The sequence below is a fragment of the Thamnophis sirtalis genome, unplaced genomic scaffold, assembly GCF_051295495.1.
Source record: "Thamnophis sirtalis isolate CommonGarterSnake01/CBP01778 unplaced genomic scaffold, rThaSir2_p1.2 scaffold_14, whole genome shotgun sequence".
NCBI classification, from domain to species: domain Eukaryota; kingdom Metazoa; phylum Chordata; class Lepidosauria; order Squamata; family Natricidae; genus Thamnophis; species Thamnophis sirtalis.
This window is the reverse complement of record NW_028261394.1, coordinates 11,855,083-11,867,045: the sequence shown is the minus strand read 5'-3', so window position 1 is coordinate 11,867,045 and position 11,963 is coordinate 11,855,083.

Here is an 11,963-nt window from a genome sequence, read left to right as displayed (position 1 = left end):
CAGCAAAAGGAGAGAGAGCCACAGAGTGTCTCATCCCAGCCTAGAGCGGCCCTCCCCATTCCGTGCTCCTAGAGATAGTAAAAACAACATGGCCCACTTTTTTAAGCCGCTCTTTTTCTTCAGGAGGGCTATTTCTAGGGTGGCTGACACTTTTTAAATATATAGATATGATATATGGAGCAATAAATGATTACAAATAGGCCCCAGTAGCGCTCTGTCGGACAAATATTAAAATAACTCGATGATCGATGAAACCCAATTCTCGTTTCTTCCCTTTTGTATCTCTATAGTTTCAGTTTCGCTCCAGCCCGCGCTTTCGCGTCCTGTCAGGAAAATGGTGAATTATTTAAACTCGCTAGGAGGGCCGTTATTCCAGCCTCCGGATATTTCCCGCGTTTTACTTCTTTAATAATCGATAAACTTCTCTGGAGGTGTTTTAGTGGCCCAATTCCTTTTTTTTATTTTTGGTAATAGTTACGTCGCAATGTTGGGTTTTGTAAACTGCCAGGAGAGCTCTAGCAACGGAATGTCGTCTCGTAGCAACGGTTGCTATGCGGAAGACGCCGAAGTCTGAGGCATAAAGGCGGCCTTTCATTTTTTTTAAAAAAAATTAAATCATTTCACTATTCTCCAGTCAAACATAAGATTATAATATTTGCTTTTTGGCTCAGTGAGGCGAAGTGTGAGCAGCCAGGTCTTCGTGCCTCATAAATCAAAGTGTTCAGCTTTGCATTCCATTTTATTTATTCATTAAATTGATATGACACTCATTCCACTATCACAGTATAATTCACCATTACAGGTGAACCAGGTTAATTTACCTGCTCCCACAAACTATGGCTGAAAGAAACCACCACCTAGCAGGAGAAGTACACACATACACACACACACATACCCAAGTACCCCTCACTCATCACGAAATCTCCAGAACCGTAAAGCCTACAAACTTGATATTTGGCATGTATGTTCCTCTTGGCTTCTAGGTGCTCGCTAAGAAAGGATTTTTTGAAATGACCATCAGATCATTAGTATTTCTTACCCAATAATTAACACGCTCTGATGCTAAGGAGTTCTACTCCCCCTCCCCACCTCAAAAGAACTCTGTTCCAACTACCAGTTGCCTCACATTCCGTTACCTCAGTTCAAACTGGTAGATGTTCCACTCCTTCACTCAGGAGCAGTTTTGGTCCTAAATGTCATCAAAATGTCTACGTCTTCCACCTATGGAACTGCTTCCAGACTCAAGGCGTCCGGAGCGATATTCCCTTATATGTTTCAATCACCGGCCACCACTGAGCCAACAGATGGAATAAGAGTGAACTGGATTTCTCCTGCATTGTCTGATCACATAGTTTTGTCACGAAATATGAGTATCCAGCTAGTAAAATATATTGGAATAAACTGAAGAGTTTGCAAAGATGGAAGTGCTGCAGGTGGAGTGGAGCATGAAAGTCCTTGGAGATGTTTCAAAGCTCCTGAAATGGGAAAATCTACTTGGAAGAGGGACAGGTATCTTGACAAACCAGCACAGCCTTGTTGGGCTCCATTGTGGTGGCAAATCGAGGATTACCTGCATTGAGAAAACAAATATGAAATTGCCCAGCAGGGGACGCACGCCTACAATTTATCCCAATGCTGAATTTCATTCCGAATTTCAAATGGCATTTAAATTCAGGTTAGTGGAAAATAAAACTGCTTTGGCATTTTATATATTTGGATACTATTGATATGAATACACTTTCCAACACCTGGCTTGTACGTGACAAACCAAACAAGTCTCAATCCATAACTTACAGGAGCTAGTTCAGAATCCTTCATACAAATTTCATATTTTGGGTAGGTATGTCCAAAAAAATGTATTCGTAAATTAGTTTTCCTCATTTCTAAATATTTTGAATTCACGTTTTGAGAAAAAAAGTGTGCTATTATTTCCTTTAACTATCAATAATTTGCTAGCCTTGCCATATTAGTCTGGAAATTCTCAAGCAGCAATAGATACAAATAGTATAGGCTTTATTTGTAACTTAATTCCATTTTATTCAAAGATGATAACCATAACCCAGTTATGGTAACACAATGACTTAGACACTGAATGAGATTTAAGATTTTAACATTTTATCTTAATTTTAAAAAAGTTATTTTATATATCATTCTGGAAGTCTCCTGAACTACAGAGATTAAAAATTCTGTTAAAAAGCAGCAGTTTGGACTTATCAAGAATTGCAATTCACATATTAGTTTTTATCCTTTGATAAACGCCACATAGTTAAGAAGATTAGCTTACTGCGCAGCAATTAAATTGAATGAGGTTATCGGAACATTCCCTAAATACTTTGGAAATTACTTCCAGTGACAATTAACCAATATTATCTTTAATTCAAAAATAATTTAAATAGGGCTTAGAAATTGGCATTGAAAATGTAATAATACAGTTTATGAATTCTAATTGAATATCAATGCTTCGGTTACAGCGCCCACTAAACTCTTAGAAAATTGCATTAGTTTATTTCATTAGCTTCCCTAAATTGGTTCCTGGTTAAAATGATTTCCACTGGGGTCAAAATAAGGAATGTTCAAGTACAGTCTTAATTACAGATATTGCAAAGTGTTCTGCAGTCTTTCAGCAACCTACCCAAATAAAATTCAAGGTAAAGGTAAAGGTTCTCCTCGCACATATGTGCTAGTCGTTCCCGACTCTAGGGGGCGGTGCTCATCTCTGTTTCAAAGCCAAAGAGGCAGCACTGTTGGAAGACGTCTCTGTGGTCATGTGGCCAGCCTGACTAAACGCCAAAGGTGCACGGAATGCTGTAACCTTCCCACCAAAGGTGGTTCCCATTTTTCTACTTGCATTTTTAACATGCTTTCAAACTGCTAGGTTGGCAGAAGCTGGGACAAGTAATGGGAGCTCACTCCGTTACGCGGCACTAGGGATTCGAACCGCCAAACTGCCAACCTTTCTGATCGACAAACTCAGTGTCTTAGCCACTGAGCCACCGCGACCTTGATTTATATTGCAAATACCTACCCATAAATCTAGCACAATATTAATAGTTAAAAACGCTGCTCATTATAAGCCTGGCTTCCCAAGACTATATCTTACATGATTCGCGGCAAAAATTGTTGGGGGGAAAAAACTGCTCAGGAATCGTTCAGTGTTTGTTTACTTCCAAATTTGGATTCTAAAGATGAAAAGCTCTAACCCGCAAAGCTGGATGCTAAGCAACATCGAGACCATAGCAACGGTTCTTATCTCGCCATCCATTGATAAAATTCAGGCACCCCCAGTTTAGCAAAGATGCTAAGAGGCATACTTCAAATGACAAGCAGGCAGTCATATGAGAAAGCAGTGACTCATGTGGTGTCTCTATAAGGCTGTTTGGGGTGTAATGTAAGCAGAAGAGAAACTACTCCAAACCTATAAAACACCATCAGCCTGCAGCTAGGTGTTGTTGTTTTTTTTGTTATATGTTATTTATTTTTATATATACATCAACATCAATACATGAACGGTGTGGCATCTGAGTAGCATTCATTTTGATACAAATAACAATACCAATATCAATAATATTTGTTACATTGATTAAGCTTATATAAGGTAAAAGTTCGCCTCACACATACGTGGTAGTCGTTCCCTACTCTAGGGGGCGGTGCTCATCTCTGTTTCAAAGCCAAAGAGCCAGTGCTGTCCAAAGACGTCTCCATGGTCATGTGGCCGGCATGACTCAACACCGAAGGAGCACGGAACAGCTGTTACCTTCCCACCAAAGGGGGTTCCTATTTTCCTACTTGTATTTTTACATGCTTTAGAACTGCTAGGTTGGCAGAAGCTGGGACAAGTAACAGGAGCTCACTCCGTTACACAGCGCTAGGGATTTGAACAGCTGAAGTGCTGACCTTTCTGATCGACAAGCTCAGCGTCTTAGCCACTGAGCCACCTATATCAAGATAGAGGCCTTCATTATTTAATTATTCAGTATCTCAACGTATCATTCTAATGCCAATTACAATATTATTTAAGCATGCATATTAATACACTATCTTTCAACTTCTAATCTTTGCATTTAGTTTATTCTATTTAATCAGGCCATCATTACTCATCCTGATGTAATGCACATATTGAATTAAAATATAACCCCTTTGCTCCATCCTGACAATGATCGCCATATTATTTAAACATACCTATTAAATCCATCTTCCAACTAGTTGCAACTAGTTATTTTCAGAGGCAAACGACGATACGGATGTTTGCAAATGGACCACATTAGCTGGCATTTAAGGGAAATGATTGTGCCGCTCTATTTTTTTTTTCTTAATTGGCTTGCAGGGCAGAATGGCACTTCAAAAATTAATTATTCCCCCCTCCCTTCCCCACCATCACGAGCTTTCCTAGCAAGGGCCGAATTTATGAGGTGCAATGGCTCTTCCGTTCTGAGATTTGGAGCCTGCCTGCTTTCAACATCTACTATGGGAATTGTTACGCCAACAGCTGCCAAGCTCGGTCCGAGAGTAGCCACTTCAGCATCACTGTGGAAGGCAACACAACATCCAGGACCGCATAAACGGCTTTGCACAGGCAGAACTAATGTATTACTGTGCGCAATTAGAAATAAGGATGAGCTGTAAAATAGAGCATAGTTTGATCCCTGCAGGGAAGGATGCAACAAAGTGAGTTCTGCTCTCTTGACGGATGAGGAATAAATTAAATTTGGACCAGATGTTCCTTCCGATAAATGAGGACATATGACTGTTCTATGCATCGCCGAATCTCCATCTTTTCTCCTATGAATCTATCACGATTCCTGCAGGAGACAGAGCAATATGCAATGTAATAATACTTCAATTCCACTCTCCCTGTTATATTACCCTGAAAACATTATTCTGCAATAGTTATGTCATATTCAATTATTTTGCAACCCTCCAGCTTTTTATGGGTTTCAACACAAGAGGAACGTCAATCCCAAATAACAGGGAGTGTGAGATAATAGTGTAAAATAGTGCAACACGGCAAAGCGAAGAATTGGGACAGCGACTGGCTTCGTAAAGCCATCTTAAGCTTGCTCTTGTTACCCATTGCTCAGTATAGAATAGTCCTTGAGTTATGATATACAACTGAGCCCAACATTTCTGTTGCAAAGCAAGACTGTTGTTTAAGCGAGTTTGGACAACCCTCCTTGCCACATTTGTTAAGCGAATAACTGCTGTTGCTCAGTGAGTGACGCGGTTCTTAAGCGAATCTGAGCATTCCCATTGTTCATCAGAAGGTTGCAAAAGAGAATTGCATGACCCCAGAACACGAGAACCGTCATAAGTACATGCCAGTTGCCAAGCATCCAAATTTCGGACATATAGTGCTTGGGATGCAACAACGGTCACAAAGTATGAAAAATGATCATAAATCACTTTTTTTTAGTGCCATTGCAACTTTGAATGGTTACTAAATGAATGGTTGTAAGTTAAGGACTAGCTGTAGCTAGGAGACTAAACCATACATACAACGGCTGCAGGATTTGGGTCTGGCTACTCTATAGAAAAAAAGAATTAGAGGCTACGTGATAGCACTTTTCCGGTACTTGAGGGGCTGCCACAAAGGAATTAATATTAATAGTGGGAGTCAAGCTATTCTCCAAAGCTCCAGGACAAGGCAGGGCAAGAAACAGCTTCTGCCAACCTAGCAGTTCGAAAACACATAAAAATGCAAATAGATAAATAGGGACCACCTTTGGTGGGAAGGGAACAGTGTTCCGTGTACCTTCGGCATTTAGTCATGCCAGTCACATGACCATGGAGATGTCTTCGGACAGCACTGGCTCTTCAGCTTAGAAACGGAGATGAGCACCACAGTAGTGGGTTGCTAACTGGTTTACTATCTGTTTGCTCGTGCTTGCGCTCATGTGTGCAATTTCCATTTCCATTCCATTTCCATTTATTGAATTTATAGGCCGCCCAATCCCAGAGGACTCCTGGCAGCTTACAGTAATAAGGAATATTAAGAAGGGATTAAAAGAATAAGACACAACAAAATTAAAAGAACGCAACATGCACCCAGTCTAAGCGGGGCTGGACCTCAATCAAGAGGTCAACAGCCCCAGGCCTGCCGGAAAAGCCAGGTTTTAATAGCTTTACGGAAGGCCATGAGAGTGGGTAGGGTCCGGATCTCTGTGGGTAGCTCATTCCATAGGGCCGGAGCGGCAACAGAGAAGGCCCTACTCCGAGGCGTCGCTAGCGGGCATTGTCCAGCTGATGGCACCTGGAGAAGGCCCATCCTGTGCGATCTTATTGGTCTTAGGGAGGTATGGGGTAGAAGATGGTCTCGTAGATATCCGGATCCTAGGCCATGTAGGGCTTTAAAGGTGATAACCAGCATGCTCAGAAGCATCCGGGCCGGTAGGTGGAGCATCCAGGTAGGTAGGCGGAGCATCCGGACAGGTAGGTGGAGCCTCCCGCTGCCACCACTACCTCTTTGGCCAAATTGGGCCGAACCAGGAGCAGCCCACTTCTGGAGTACTGCCCCCTAGAGTCGGGGACGACTAGGACATATGTGCGAGGGGAATCTTGACCTTTACCCCAACAACAGCTATGTCGTACTACCTTTTTCTAAAATTCACACGGAATATTAGAGGATGAACTTTGAGGCTATCGCTCGATATTTATGTTTATCCTGATATATCTTTCTTGATTTAAAGGGTTATTCAATCTAAATTGGGTTTGAGGAAATAGGCTGAATATTAGAAGGAGTACAGACGCTAGAGATGATCATTTTCTCTGTACCGAGATGTGATTATGTTTGAATTCCTCATTATTTGTATTATTTACATGCCTGCCCATATTTGAGGGAACTGCAGGCCAACGTTATGCAAATCTCCATGGTTTTTTTTTTTTTTTTTTTTTTTTTTTTTTTTTTTTTTTCAATAGACTTTTATATTTTATTCAATTTTCACATTCCATTTGCAATCATTTATATACAGGGTATTTACTATAAGAAAAGAAAAAAAAAAGAAAAAGGGAATAAAACGAACAAGTAAAAAGGAAACACAACTCATCATTCACAACCCCACCTAACCCTTGCGTCCTCCATACACCCCATCTACCCCCTCCAACTTTCCTTTCTCCCTCTAACACTCCCCTCCTACTTCCCTTTCCCCTCAAGCCTTCCTTCTCCCCTTACTCCCCAGACACCCTCCTTACATTCCCCTTACTCCTTACATTCCCCTTACTCCTTCCTTACTCCTCCCTCTTCCTTCCCTCTACCTCCCTCCTTGGTGTATGCCTTTGTTCGAGTGTTGTTTGATCTGATAAAAGTAAAGTAAACCAAGGAAAATAATAATAATAATAATAATAATAATAAAAAAAAAAAAAGGAACCACCGTATATAAATACATTCTTGTTCTTATTAAAACTATATTAACACCCCCCCACCCCACCCCCCACAATCCCCATCCCTAATCCTCCCGACTTCCCAGGGTCCACACCTGGCACTACCTTCTATCTAAGATATCTTGTATACATATGGATTAGAAAATAAAAGTAATATATCAAAAAAAAGAAAAAAAAAAGAAAAGAAAAGCAGAGAAAGAAAAAAAAAAGGAAAAAAAGAAAAGAGAAAAAAGAAAAAAAGAAACCACTCTTTGTGTTGATCTCAGCCCCCCATCTTTATCTATGCTTAAATAGTATAAATCATTCTATCTATATTTTATTCTCATCTCTTACTTCTTTGCTATTTACCCCGACCTTCTGTAGACTCTCCCGTTCCCTTCCTAAACCTCATGATCCCTTCCAGTAAGATTTAAGCAGCGTAGTTTATGCCATATATTCAAATATAACTTTACAGACAAATAATCAAACTTTCCCATCTAATAAAATTTAAACAACGTAAATGATCTTTCTTTACCCCTTTTTCAAACAGTAATTCAAAATAATCTAACCCGATTTCCCCTTCTTAGTAAAGTTAAGCAGCGTAGATCAGATATTACTTTACACAGGAATCAATTTCTGTAATTCCAACCGACTTCCCCTTCTAATAGAATTTAAATAACTTAGTTCATTCCACATGTATTTTACCCTCATCCCCCACTTGTCTAATATTTACCACTATCAAATTTATACTACCATTTGTTTAAAATATAACTCAGAGCGATTTGTAGCATGAATCCTTCCACATATTCCAATAATACTTTCAGCAAAATTCAGTTAACCTTCTATTTTAAGGTAGTCGCTTCTAACAAAATTTAAACAACATAAATCATTCCACATTCTTTTTACAGTTATCTTAAGATAATCCCAAGCGGCTTCCTGTTCTAATAAGCTTTAAACAACGTAAATTTTGCCCTCATCCCTTGCTTGTCTAATATTTATCACAAATAACGTAGTACTACCATTTGTTTAAAATATAACTCAGAGCGATTTGTAGCATGAATCATTCCACATATTCCAATAATACTTTCAGCAAGATTCAGTTAACCTTCTATTTTAAGGTAGTCGCTTCTAACAAAGTTTAAACAACATAAATCATTCCACATTCTTTTTACAGTTATCTTAAGATAATCCCAAGCGGCTTCCTGTTCTAATAAGCTTTAAACAACGTAAATTTTGCCCTCATCCCTTGCTTGTCTGATATTTACCACAAATAACGTAGTTCATTCCACATGCATTTTACCCTCATCTCTTGCTTGTCTAATATTTACCACTATCAAATTTATACTAGCGTTTATTTGAAAAATAACTCAGAACTATTACAACCAACTTTCCCTTCAAATAAAAGTTAAATAGCATGGATCATATTCAAATAATGCTTTCAGCAAGAGTCAGTTAACCTTCTATTTTAAAATAGTCCCATCTAACAAAGTTTAAACAACATAAATCATTCCGCATTCTTTTAACCACTATCAGATTTATGCTAAGGTTACTTTAGAATCTAGCTCAAAGTAGTTTCACCCAGCTTTCCCTTCTGATAAAAATTAGTCCACTTTTTCTACCGGAGAGAGGTCTCAAACCCCCATTCAGTCCTCAACTTTAGGAAGTCTTTTGAAGTATCTAAATTCTCGATCTGCGTTCTTCTGCTTCTCCGAGGGAGGAGGGGCTACCCCCTCCATCTTGCAGCCGCATGGCCAGCCGTTTGCTTTCTCCTTCCGCTTGTCTCTCCTCTCTTCCAAGCGCGTCAGGAAGTCCCGCCTTCAGAATCCTACAATAGAAATCTTGAGCTTCCGAAACAGAGTTAAGACGAAATCTTTGATTCTCAAATGTAACCGTGATGCCGGCAGGGGCCTCCCATCTGTATCGAATCTGTTGACTCCTAAGCTCTTTAGTTAAAAAGGCGTAGTCCCTTCTTGCTCTCAACATTTGGAAAGGTATATCTTTGAAGACAATCACGTCCTGGTCATCAACTCGGAGACTGTTATTATGGAACTTTTGCACAATCGCGTTTCTAGATTCTTTTGTAGAGAAATGTATAATTATGTCCCTCGGGAGCTGTCGCTGTTCCGCTATCAAAGAGTTCTGGCGATAGATTTTCCGAATCTGCCAATCAAAGTTAAGTCCCGGGCTTCCCAGCGCATGGCTGAAGGCTTCAGCAAATGTCTGTTTCAAATTCTCTTGCTCCTTTTCACGGAATCCTCTGACTCTTATTGAAAATGCCCTCCTATCAAAATTTAGCGTCATAAGCTGTTCTTCGTTATTTCTAATTTTTTCTTGTAAAATTTGAATATTGGTAGTCAAATCAAAATTAGCCTTCTCCAGACTTTCCAATCTGTTCTCTATTTCAGCAGAGTAATCTGACAGGGCAGACACGGCTGCAAACGTATTCGCCTTCATTTGATTAACTTTAGATTTTAGATCCTCATAAAGTTGCAATACAAATTCCTTAAGTTCTTGCTTAAGGGCATTAAATATTTTAAAGAGATATTCCTGTGTTAAAACTTCTCCAGTAGAGGGCGTAGGAGACAAAGGCTGAGTTTCCAAAAAAGATTGTTTAAATTCTTTAGACACATTTGTAGCAAGACGTTTCTTTGATCTGGGTGCCATAATAGATAAACAAGTAAGCAGTGCTTCGCTCCCCTCTATTTCCAAAGAAAAAGAGTTTATTTTGTTAAGGAGCGGTCTGCAGGAAGATAAGCCCGGCTAAGTACATCCAGTAATCATCCACGGAGAGAAATCGCCATTTTAAGGTCTATTTAAACAAAGAAGTCTTTAAGACAAATGGTGCTGGTATTTAAGATAGTAATAAAAGCATAAATCTCACAGGGGTGGTACCCTCCCGTATCAACTCTAGCTTGAAAAAAACTTTGTTTTGTCCTGGGGGGGGCTAGCCTGTCTGGGGCTGCCAAAAAAAAAAAAGGCAGCTGAGAAGAACTGGCCGGAGATAAAGGCTCCGCTTCGGCTGGATCTAATCTCTTCCACAGCCAAAAAAAGAAAAAGGCTGTGGCTTACGAATAGACCCTAACCTACGGAGCTATCCTCCCTGCCCCTTTCTTAGCCAAAAAGGAGTGCTATCTATGATCTTATTTAGATATACAGACCAGATCTCTGAGGAGCTCGGTGGAGCCCTCCTCGGCAACAGGCCACGCCCACAGGAAGTCGGTTTTTTTTTTTTAATGATGGAGAAGTGACGGCTCTTTCTATGAATAAAACATTTTGCCTCTTGTGCGCAGTGGGGAAAAAAAATATATATATACAGTCCCTGTTTTGATTCTTCTCCCTTGCAGGTAATTTGTTCTACAAGCTAGCTGGAGTTCATCGCAGCAGGTAAGATGAATGACCTGAAATAAAAAAAACATTTATCACCCCTCCCAAAGCTTTCAGAAGGAAAGGAAATTCTAACACCACAGAGATAGAGGCAGTCCTCAAAGGAGCCCAACACGTCAATTGCAACTCTCTTTTTTTTTGCCACCGTTGTTAAGGGAATCACGGCAGTTGTTAACTGAATCAGGCAGTCGTTAAGCGAATCCGGCTTCCCCCATTGACTTGGCTTGTGGCAGCTGGCTAAGAAAGTTACAAATGCTGTTCGCATAACCCTGGGATGGTGCAACGGTCATAAATACATGCCAGTTGCCGAGTGCCCAAATTTTGATCACATGACCAAGTTACAACAGCAAATGAAAAAAGCAACTTATGGCCAGTTCTCACGCTGACGGCTATTGCAGTGTTGGCGAACCTTTTTGGCAAAACGGTGCCAATACGGGAGCAAATGCACACGCACCGGGGAGCTCCGGAAACCCAAAGAGAAGTTCCCTGGCATTCTGATTTCCAGCGTGCCCATGTGCACTGGTCACCCATGACCCGACAAATGCGCGCCTGACAACAGCGCACCGACAAAACCACGGCGATAAAACCACGTCAACAGCACGCCCACAAAGGCGCACCAACAATAGAGCGCTGACAGAAGCGCCATTACGGTTAAGGTAAGGGTTAAGGTAAGGGTAAAGGTTAGGGTTAGGGTTAGGGTTAGGTTCAGGGTTAGGTTCAGGGTTAGGTTTAGGGTTAGGGTTAGGATTAGTTTTAGGGTTAGGTTCAGGGTTAGGTTTAGGGTTACCTTTAGGGTTAGGTTTAGAGCGCGCTTCTGTTGGTGCGCTGTTGTCAGCGCGCTTCTGTGCTCATTCTTCAGTGCGATTTCGAACTCGCGCTTTTCTCCCCATGGTTTTGTCGGCGCGCTTTTGTCGAGCGTGCATTTGTCGGTGAACCCTGGTTACCTAGCCTTCCAGTTTCTGGCATGCATGCGCGAGTGAAGACCAGCTGGCTGGCACATGCATGCACACCGGGGAGATGCTCTTCCAGTTTCCGACACTGCCACACATGCGAAGACCAGAACCCAGAAGAGCAACAGGCGATGGCTGGCATGCCCGTGTGCCACTTCCAGAGGTTCGCCATCATTGGTCTATTCCATCGTCTCATAGTCATGTGATCAGAATTCAGAGGCTTGGCAACTGGCAGGTAATTATGATGGTTGCGCTGTCCCGTGGTCACGCGATCCC